Below are 11,823 nucleotides of genomic sequence, written 5' to 3'. Positions count from 1 at the left end.
CAATGAAAATCTCAGTATTTTTCAATACCAATTACTAGTTTATATCGTCTATAAATAAGTTGTGAATGTTCTACTTTCAAAATGTGGACTTTTTGTATCTTTTTACAATATTTTGGATCACATCAAGTAATCTATCCTACATCTTTTGTCACTTTATAAATACAAAAGAAGACCTTTTGGGATCAACATACCATATGATTATGGTCTTTTGTTCTATGAAATAGCAGATCTGTAACAAACCTTTTGTCATCTTTTTTTCTTCTGGTATATGAACTTTTATTATCTTTTGAATACAAAAGATTATATTTTACATATAAAAGGTTATATTTTGTCTTTCACCTTTCAAACACATTTTAGCTATTTAAAGATCGACTTTTGAACACCTTTTGTAAAATCAAAAGTGGGTCATTTCGACTAACTTTTGAAATAAAAAAATTATACAAAAAGATGATCTTTTAGATCTTTTGTATTTTTTTTAAAATGTATTAAAAAGCCATCAAAATGTAGTCAAAATTGGGCATTTAGACACCTTTTGGATATCTTAAAAGATATTTTTCATGCAGTGTACATAGTTTTTAACAATCTCCTAAACTGTGGTCCAACTTTGTGTACAAAGTAACCTTTAATACGTGTTTTAACACAATCTTGAAAATGATAATGTACCAGGATCTTGTGAAATCCATACATCGTTAAATACAAGATTACATAACAATTTTTTGACGTTAGAATTTTAGCATAATTGCATCTCCATATAAAAGGTACATAAACTTCATATACAATATGAGGTTTATTATTTACATTATGAATCCAATATTTCAGGATTTTATATTTTCTCCAAATATGCAATTGCAAATGTCCAAGTTCATCGTATACAAAATTTGAGGAACATTCTTGCCAAGTGTTAGAACAAATCTACAAAAGCGATTATGTATTATCTCTGTATCACCAGCACGAATGAAAATGCATACTGACTTAAAACGGACTCAACTATGCAATCAACAGAGACATATATAATACAATTTATTATATGTCTCTGCTATAAAATAGAAATATCTGTTGTTCAGTAGTCACAAACATTTGTTTAAGTGAATTCATTAGTGAAGACAAAAATTAACACTCTTGATCCTTGTTGAGATAAACGTTTCTGAGTTTGCAAAAAAAAATCCATCATAGTGGAGCAACACACCGAGGTATACATTAGGAGTTCACTTCACTATCGTTGGAATAAAAACGATTCATTCATTCATTCATTCATTCATTCATTCAATGTAATGCATTCATTCATTCATTCATTTAATTCGTTCGTTCATTCGTTCACAGTTGCTGCTGGAATGTTGCTACATAGAAACGGAAAGCTCACAATTGGGAAGATGAAATCATCTCTTTTGTCGTAAAGTTTTGTTTTCAACCGACCCTCATTGTCAATTTCTAGATGTAAGTCAAGATATGAGGCAGACTTAACTGTGTGAGTTGTATCCTTTATCTCAAGTTCGATAGGATAGATGCGTTCAACATAATCACCAAATTTTGAATTTATTTATAGTGAGAGAACATCACCTATATATAGCGGATTGTGAAGTTAAAGGATACTGCTAACTTCTTTTCTTTCTTCCCAAGAAGTTCCTGTATAAAGTCAGCCTCGTATGAATATAGGATCAAGCAACTCTTTCAATTAGTCTTTTAGTTTGGAATGGGGAATACTTGTGTAAAGTATAGAAAAGTAAAATGTGTTAATACTATTGCAAGATGAAAGAGTCTAAGATTGTATGTACTCTAAAAGATCTTTTGATTTTTTTTAGTATCCACATCTGATTCACGCCACCTCTAAAATAGGTAGTTTCACAATACCTTTGAAGCCCGGCTTTGATAGCTGATAACAATAATTTAGAAAAGGTTTTGTGGAGCACTTGGAAGACCCAGCAGTATAACGTTGTTTGTAAGGGCACTTATGTAGTTTAATTAGGTATCCAGTATAGTGAAGGAAGATCCAGTTCTTCATCTTTGGTTGAAATTTCAAAGGAACATAGAACAGGCCTATGCTAATCCAGGATTTCCTTCTTGGTAAGTGTCGTGGGGTATATGTTGAGTTTCCAAGTGAATTGTCAATACCTAATTCATTTATCAAGCAGTTTATGTAATGTGACACAAAAACCGTCGATGTTGTTTGGGGCTTTATCTGCCGTGACAACAACATATTTGTCATGGAGGTAGGTGTTTTGCAAAAGATTGATGGAGCATGGGTATTCATAGACCCATTCAGATTTTTAATTCTGATTTGTATCAACGACCCCACAGCCTTAATCCATTCGGAAAGAGTATCTACGTCCTCTCTCGCGTTTAACCCATTTCCTCGACTGAATTCATCAGTATTTTGAAGTTGTGTTTCCAACTGATGGATTTAGGCTCACGATAATTCGGACCTTTGGATAACACATTTCGCAGAGAAGTGTTATTGACAATGTTGAGGTCACACGTAATAACGTGGCCAGCTAGATCATATATGAATTGGGAACTTTAGAAAAAGTTATAGAAACAACTTAATTTATACGGAGTGGCTATTTGTCTAACTTATATATAATTACTTCAGCTGGAATCAACTGCATGAAGGATTTCCAGGATTTTTTAACCTATACAACTATATATCTCTAATTCAATTTTTTTTGTGTATTGGTTTGTGAATTGTTGTTTGTGTGTTTGTCTGTTCCCTGCTTTGGCACATGTATCTTACTTTCTTCTACTTCGGGGTTCAAGTTGCCCCCTTCGAATATCTTCTCCCCTAAGAAAAATCATACGAAAGTGAGCATGCAAGCAAGGATTTTAACTGTATGCCTTACTAAAATTAATATCATTGATGCTACTAAATGCTTACAAAACGTTGGGAGCATATGTTAGTGCTTTTGTGTAGCAAACAGACGATATTGGGCCAAGAACTGAGCCCTGAGGTACTCATGAAGCCACAGGAACTGGTGTTGAATTGTTCCTTTCTAATACCAAAGTTCGTATTCTTCCACTCAGCCAGTTTTCCCCACACACATTGGTATATATTGCCTCCAACTCCATAAGCTTGTAATTTGTGTACAAGTAAGCTATGTTTCACTTTATCGAAGACCGTGCCGAAACACTAGTTCCGCATTCATGTTTTTCGCTAATCATCGACGACTTCAATGAGTTGAGATTCATAGGATCTGCCTTTCCTGAAGCCATCTACTTATTTGTACAGAATGTTGTTGTTCTCATAATGAGTCATAATTGATGATACAATTATATGCTCCATAACTTTACAGCATAATGACGCCAGGGAGGCTAGCCTGTAGTTTTCTGCATTATACTTTTGACCCTTCTAGAAGACCGCGGAGATACATTTGCTGAGCACCAGTCGTTTGAAATAACTTTTAAGGATTTTGCAAACAGTAACTACAGAGGCTGTGATGTCTCACTGTGTAATACTTTGAGGATTCGTGGTGATACTCTATTGGGCTCTGGGGATATGTTTGGGTGTAGGTTCCTCAGCAGTTTGTCTATGTCGTCTGTTTATTTCATAAGGGGTAGCTTCAAGTTATTCATTACTTTTTTTGCGTTTTGATGATCTAAACTGGTCTTGTGTTAATGTACTTCTTTCAGAAAATGCAGATTTGAATTGTGAATTGACGATGTGATGTCATGCCAATATTTTCTTTTCTTTCGTGTTTGACAAAAGTCCAAAAATTCTTAGATAAAAATGGGTGTTCATCTGTTTGAGGAGTCACGATGTCTTTTTTCCAGTATGCATTTCGTTGTTTTCTTTTTAACTCTTTTTTTAAGGCCTTATACAGATCAGTACAGATTAATCAATGTGCTCTTTGAAGCGGGGCATATAAATTACAATGTACGTAATTATCCATAACATAATAAACAAAATAAACAATAAACAAATAAGACAATAATGGTTCATTAGAATAATAATTGTATTGAATGGATAAAAACTTTTAACTTGATCATAAATTATAAATTTCAAATTTAACGTATTGAGTATTCAATTTGAGGATACCCAGCTAGATTTGGACAAAGAGAAACAACTAACTCCACCATTCTCATATTTCAGATGTGATTAAAGTGATGAATCCTGTTAGTTGGGATATCATATTTAATATAAGTTTTATTTCATAACCATCTTCACTAGTCATTAACTATAAAAATGTATTCTCTGAAGAAACCTTGATAACATTTATAATTCAGATCATTGATGAATGGCTTTCTACAGCTTTCCAGAATAGGACAGTCTAATAAAAATGCCTTTCATCTTCTACTGTTTTCTTACATAAGCTGCATTTTCTGTCTTTAATGTCTAAATTCAAGTATCTACCCATTTCTATATTCATGTCATGATCACTAAGACTAAATTTGGCAAATAATCTTCTTCTGCTCCTCTGAGCCTGTATAGTTAAATAATTGGAACTAGTTCATATATACATTTAAATTTTTCCAGCTTTGGCTCTTGTTTCTATTTAGTTCTTATTGCCAAAGACTCATAAACTTTCATTGTTTTTAAACTACATTTCTCTTTATTTATTTAATATTACTTAACTCTGTTTATGTTTTGATATATTCATATATAAATGATCGAGATCAAAAAGTCAATTATACCAGAGTGTCTCTAATTATATCTTAGCCTATATAGGAATATAGTTAGTCCTCTTTCTTTACGTTAGAATCCTGAATTTTCTTCATTCTTTTATATATTTGTTGTTGTCGTTTTGTATGCTTCTTGATGGTTAAGTTTATACACGGGTGTTTAATCCTACTGGAATTTCTTCACAAGATATGTTTCTGTAAAGGTCCCTAACAGTGTTGTTACTTTGATGCAAATTAATATTTCAAAATGATGGGTGACAGTTGTGGTCAATTGATTGATTGTTGATTGCTTTACGCCGCATCAGCACAAAAAAGGATATATCGTTGTTTAAAGAACTAAAGAACTGATGATGTAATATGAAAACAATTCCTGCATAAATAGAATGTACTTAGGGAGCAACCATTTATTTTCAAGGGGGGGGGGGGGGGGGGGCGGGGGGGGTATGGTTTTTTGTCAGAGTCAGAATTTTTTTTTCGACGCTACCAATCAAATTATTTTTTTTCAAAATATAACACTATAAAGTATTGTGAAAATCTGGATTCACAATATTTTTTTTTGCCATCTGCTTGACGGCAATATTTTTTTTTCATCAAATTGGGGATCAGAATATTTTTTAGGAAAAAACCATAACCCCCTTTGAAGTTAAATGGTCGTTCCCTTACCATATGTTGTTTCTTTCACCATACTGCAAATGGGAATTTCAAAATGGCCAGAATCTGAGTTAAAAGTTTAAATTGAAACCCTCAGCGGAAAAACATTTTGATTTTCTTTACTTGAGCAGATGAATAAAAATGAAAACAAGATTGCACACGCTGAAATATCTCGCCTGCTTTTCTGATCATGATTTTAATATTTTATGTTAAAAGTATTTTAAGATAAAAGATTGACTACAAGTATCACATACCTAAACTTAAGGTTCATGTGGACCCTTTGGCTAAAATGGCTGCATTTTCACCTCAAAATTTACTCTGAGTACAGACAAACCTGCGCATCTGGAAAAGTTTTAAGGCATAGCATGCCCTAGATAAATAAACTTCTAATGCATGGTATGTTTTAGAAAATTAAAAACTTAACTGGATTTAGCAGTACACTTTTTTTCGTCCCTGCAGAAGATGATAAAATTAACAAACAGTTGAGTTTCACTTGATATGGTCCACTCAGATACACAGTTTAAATCACCAATTATTGTCAGGTATCTATTGTCCATCTATTGTCCATGTCAATAAAAACAGTTCACTTCAATTATTACCTGTGGGGAAGTTCTCAAACCTCTTTCCCAACTTAGTTTATTTTGGCACCTTCTGGAGGAATGAAAAAAAGTGCACTGCAAAATCCGGTTAAGTTTTTAATTTTCTAAAACATAAAATATATTTGAATTTTATTTATCTAGGGCATGCTATGCCTTAAAACTTTTCCAGATGCACAGGTTTGTCTGTACTCAGAGTAAATTTTGAGGTGAAAATGCAGCCATTTTAGACGAAGGGTCCACATGAACCTTAACATTATCAATGATCCATGTATAAAATGAGGTCAAGGTCAGATGAACCCTGTTAGACAGATACACTGAACTGCGGTCAAGCTTAGCGAAAGGTCGTGCAACATAATCAATCAAACACACTTTATTAGATTAACTCGTTAAGGAACGATCGTTTTCATTGGTCAATTCAAACTTTCGACCTCACACCTGCAAAAATAGAACACGCGTACTATAAAGCTGAATGGACTGATCAGTATTCACGTAGCCGGTCAAGGTCGTTAAAAACTTCCATCGTCGTATTCCCGAACATGATTGTGTTCTTGATTATCGCATGGCAATTCTAGCTTTTATACATGTGCATGTAAAATTTTAAACTTTAATCTTAACAGTCACGTCGAAATATTTAATTCAACTGTCTCCTTTCAATTGGTCCTGGATTAAGGGAGCTACCATTTTATTTTGATTGGGGGTGAAGGACTTGGATGAAACATTTTGTCCTGCATTTTTTTTAGTTGTTATCTCTGTCCTGTCTTTCTATTTTTCAGTCTGTTAGGTCCTGACTATATTTATTCGTTTATCCTGATTTTTTACATAAATCGTCATCCTGCCTTTTTTTTGTCAAGTTGCTCACCCTGCCTTATCTTTTATTCAATGGACTTGATGAATTAACGTTGTACTTGAAATGAAACCGTACTTAACTACAAAAATAACCAAATTACATACTAAAGATATTGCTCGATTTTTATAGTAAATGGGTTTGTGTTATAAACTGTCATGTTCATTATTCATATTCTTTCATAAGTTTTAGGATAGTGTGATTTTTTTTCTGATTTAGTTTACTTGATTTTGAAAAAAAAATCCCGAAATTCTAAGTAAATTCAGAACATGTAACCAGCCATGCTTTGTTTAGAGAAAAAATGGAGATGGCAAACCATGGCACAGTGGAAGGAAATGTACTTTATAAACTCCAGCGATATACTTTCTTAATTTATAATTAACTGTTTTGCTATCCTCGGTTGAAAATTATATATTGTAAATATTTAAATAGTTGCATAGAAAACAATCAGTTTTAAACAGTGTGGTTATTCACTAAATGTATTGATAAAAGGTGACTCCATTTTTGTACATACTTTTACAGTAGTCATCCTTAATTTCTTAATATTTCGTATATAAGTTTATCATACATGTATGATTTTGTATTTCATTTTAATACGCACGCATGCCACACGTTACTTTGGCGGATTGTTCAACAATGTTATGCAAAGCTCTATTCTTACGGTATGAAATTAAAGGATAAATTTTCAACCAATCAAAATCGAAAACAGTACATTTATATAGTTCCTTATAAACTACGACATTTCTCACAAGTATTTATTTATTTTTTAGTTCCACACATGCAAAAATAAAATCTTCGCCGATGAAACATTTCAAACCTTTTTACACCAACATACCTTCACTGAATTCATTTGAATTTCGTGGTGACCATGATAGTACATTGCATAGTACATCTATATTCACGTGCAAACATGGTACGATCTTTCGGGGACAATTTGCTCGTTTATGACACGTCATTTCTGAATGACCAAACGCTTAGCTTCTTTATTTTCGTTTTATAGCATGAAAACAATAAAAGAGGAATGTGCAACCCATCATAAATTTGAAAAGGATCAGTATTATGAGATCCTTATTATAAGTAACTACGACATTGTCAGGATAATAACCTAGCGTCAATATGAAAGAAATTAAAGTGGTTCATACATTCATCCGTATAAAAGCGGCACATGTATTTTATTTTATCCTTATATTTTTCATAGTGCGGTACAAGTGCTGCATGCATAAAGAATATTACTTAACACAAATTATTAGTATAGTATTTCGACCCCACTATTTGAAATTCACAAAATACTTATTTAATCATTTCGACCAAAAATCATTGTTTTTTACGTTCGTAGTAACGTAGTACATTCCATTGTCGGTCACCTGTGTCAATTCACGTGCACACAACAATTGTTGTTGTATTTAAATCTTTCGGCCAATGACGTTACAAGTTGTTTGTTTGTGATACGCCAGAATGTTATCAATGAATTATCAATCGCTAAACTTGACTGCATTTCAGTGTATGTACACATTAAAATGCTATTTTGTAGCGATCAGTTTTTATTGGTAGAGGAAGCCGGAGTGCCCTGAGAGAACCACCAACCTTCGTTAGGAAAATTGCCAATTCTAGTCAATTAAGATTGGAGTCGAGTTCACCTGCCACGTGCGGGATTCAAACTCACAACCTCAGTGTTGACAGGCTAGTGATACAGTAGATGGAATACTTAGACCACTCGGCCACCGATCTAGTATCTGAGAAAGAGACCAAAATACAAAAACTTAACATTGACCTATGGACCATGAAAATGAGGTCAAAAGGTCAGATACATGCCAGACCAACATGTACACTTGACAATCATTACATACACCACATATAGTTGATCTACTGCTTATAGTATATGAAAAATGGATATAATCACGATAATTCAACAGACATATCCATGAAAATTTAACTTTGACCAGTGAAAGAGAAATTAGGTCAAGGTCAGATGAACCCTGTTAGACAGATATATACACCTTACAATCATATAATATATCAAATATACTTTAGTTGACCTATTGCTTCTAGTATCGGAGAAAGGGCAAGGCCGTAACTAGGCATATTATTTTAGTGAGGCAGAACTGATCACCGAGCGGATCGAGGCGAAAAATTTCTGCAGGGGGTCTGGGATAAATGGTGTAAAATCCTGCATTCTGGGCATTTCCAGAGAGCTTGACATCGTTGAGACAAGCTGTCCGGAGTTTTTATTTTTGGACACTTTTTATATATTTTTCATATTTTAAGACATGTACTAACATCAAATTTTTAACAAATTTATCTAAATTTATATGTCAGATAAATATTTAAATATCAATTTTAGTCTGCCGCCAGAACACAGAACAAACATCAACTCAGTAGCAATTGTTATTCAAATTGGAGTTTGCCAATTTTTCTTTGGCCGGTTTCGTCAAATCGTTACAGAATATTTAGTCTGCTGACATCCTTATCGCAATGAACATGGAGCATGGCAAGACCGCACAGTCTCTCACCACTCATGCATGAAATCCCGTTGTCCCGAATTAGAAAAACACGAAATCCCCTGTTTTTAAGGTCCTACCGTCCCTAAATAATGTCAAAAATGAATTACGATGTTCTTTCAAATTTTAAGGTAAAAGAAACATGGATCAAACCTAACCCATGCAGGTTTCATATTATTTATATTTTGTTTATCTGTAAAGAGAACGAATAAAGTTGGGGAAAACGGGGAAAGGAATACTCATACAGGAGTGTTCCCGTGCGGTGCCCCAGTACTTGCTTCGTCAGTCTATTCAAAGTTTTTGGATTAGTTACAATGAAAATATATTCAATACTGGAACTTTTAACACCTGATCACAAATAACATCCATTAGTTTACTAGAATTATTCCTTCCTCACCTTCAGTCGGCTTTTCCTTTTTCTACAAGAGCCTGTTTTTAACCAGAGATCCATGATGATTACCGTTTACTGGGTTAATGTAATCGAGAAACATCACCTGGTGAGATGCTGAGTTATATCCAGGAAGAATAATTTAACAGGAACGATGTCAAGTTATAGAAATTAAGGTTGAGACAGAAAAAACAAATGATAAATATTGAGAATGGAAATGGGGAATATGTCAAAGAGACAACAACCCGACCAAAGAGCAGACAACAGCCGAAGGCCACCAATGGGTCTTCAATGCAGCGAGAAAATCCCGCACCCGGAGGTGGTCCTCAGCTGGCCCCTAACTAAAATTGTGTGCTAATTCAGTGAAAATGGACGTCACACTAAACTCCAAAACATATAAATGAACTAAAATTAAAAAACATACTAGACTAACAAAGGCCAGAGGCTCCTGACTTGGGACAGGCGCAAAATTGCTATATTTCGTATTTTTTACCATAAACAAATACACTAAAAAAAAATCAGTGTCGAAATTTTAGTGAGGCAATTGCCTCACTTGCCTCAATGGTAGTTACGGCCTTGAAGGGACTAAAATACAAAAAACTTCACATTGACCATTGAACCATGAAAATGAGGTCAATATCAGATGAAATTTGCCAAACAGACATGTACACCTTACAATTAATCCATGCACTAAATATAGTTAGCCTATTGTTTATAGTATATGAAAAATTGATAAAATCATTATAACTTTTTCCTTGATCACTGATCCATGAAATGAGATCAAGGTCAGGTGAACCCTGTTGGACGGACATGTAACCATATATTAGATATCATTACCTTATTACTCACAAAAATTGAGAAATAATTTATATTTGATACATGCTTTATATGAATTATAAATAGAATTTACTGTCCGATGTCCTTGGCTGATTTAACATGAAATAAAAATCTCCACTGGGCGCAGCTTGATACGACCGAGCAGTTGTGGCAAGTCCTGGTATGGACACTACATTCAAGCTTGATACAGCTCTGAATTTGGATTGTGATTAAATATTTGACACAGCATAGGTTTCTGACACAGAATGAATGTAGTCAAAGAATTGAAAATTTTGAAATTGGACTTTTACCTATAATGGTCCAATATCCAAAATGTAAATACACGTTAGATTCAACATATCAAAGTACACCAAGAATTTTATTTATTTATCTATAAAATGGACAATATTAGCTAAGTTCTTAAAGAGAGTCGCTTCATAAAAAAAAGTATATATATAGCATTCTGAAAATTAATTTATACAGAATTACAAACAAACCTAACATGAAGTTCTAATGAACAGTAAATTTTAAACTATATTTATACATATTTTACAGATTTGATGCTGTATCTATTTTTAACAATGACTCTGCTTACAATTTCTATTATTATTAATTGTGCATTACAGCTCTGAATTTAGGTTGTGATTAAATATTTGACATAACATAGTTTCTGACACAGAATGAATGTGGTCTAAGAACTAAAAACTTTGAAATTGGACATTTAACTATTCATCCAAAATCTAAATACATGGTTAGAATCAGCATATCAAAGAACCCCAAGAATTCAATTTTTGATGAAATCAAACAAAGTTTAATTTTGGACCCTCTACCTCAATGTGGACCAATTTGCAAATGGGGCCCAAAATCCAAAATCCAAATACATGTACATGGTTAGATTCAGCATATGTAAGAACCCAACATATTCAATTTTAGTTGAATCAGACAAAGTTTAGTTTTTGACCCCAATTTGGGCCAACTTGAAAACTTGGCCCCAAAAAAAAATCTAAATACATGTACATGTTTAGATTCAGCATATCAAAGAACCCCTTGAATTAAGTTTTTGATGAAATCAAGTAAAGTTTAATTTGTACCCTTTGGACCTCAATGTGGACCAATTTGATAATGGGGCTCAAAATAAAAAATCTAAATATGCGGTTAGATTCAGCATATCAAAGAACCCTGTATATTCAATTTTTGTTGAAATCAAACAAAGTTCAATATTGGATCCTTTGGACCTTAAAGTGGACCAATTTGAAAACAGATCCTGCAATTAATAAACTAATAACACAAAGATAGGTCTCACCTTTTTGTAATTTTGATAATGCAAATGTTGAAATTAAAATAGCAATACTTAAACATGTAAGTTATGCAAATATTCAAGGTCAATGAACCATGACTGAAGGTACATGGCTAAAT

This window comes from Mytilus californianus, unplaced genomic scaffold (assembly GCF_021869535.1).
Source record: "Mytilus californianus isolate M0D057914Y unplaced genomic scaffold, xbMytCali1.0.p SCAF_1, whole genome shotgun sequence".
Taxonomy (NCBI): domain Eukaryota; kingdom Metazoa; phylum Mollusca; class Bivalvia; order Mytilida; family Mytilidae; genus Mytilus; species Mytilus californianus.
The sequence above is the reverse complement of the archived record's forward strand: the minus strand, read 5'-3'. Positions refer to the sequence as shown.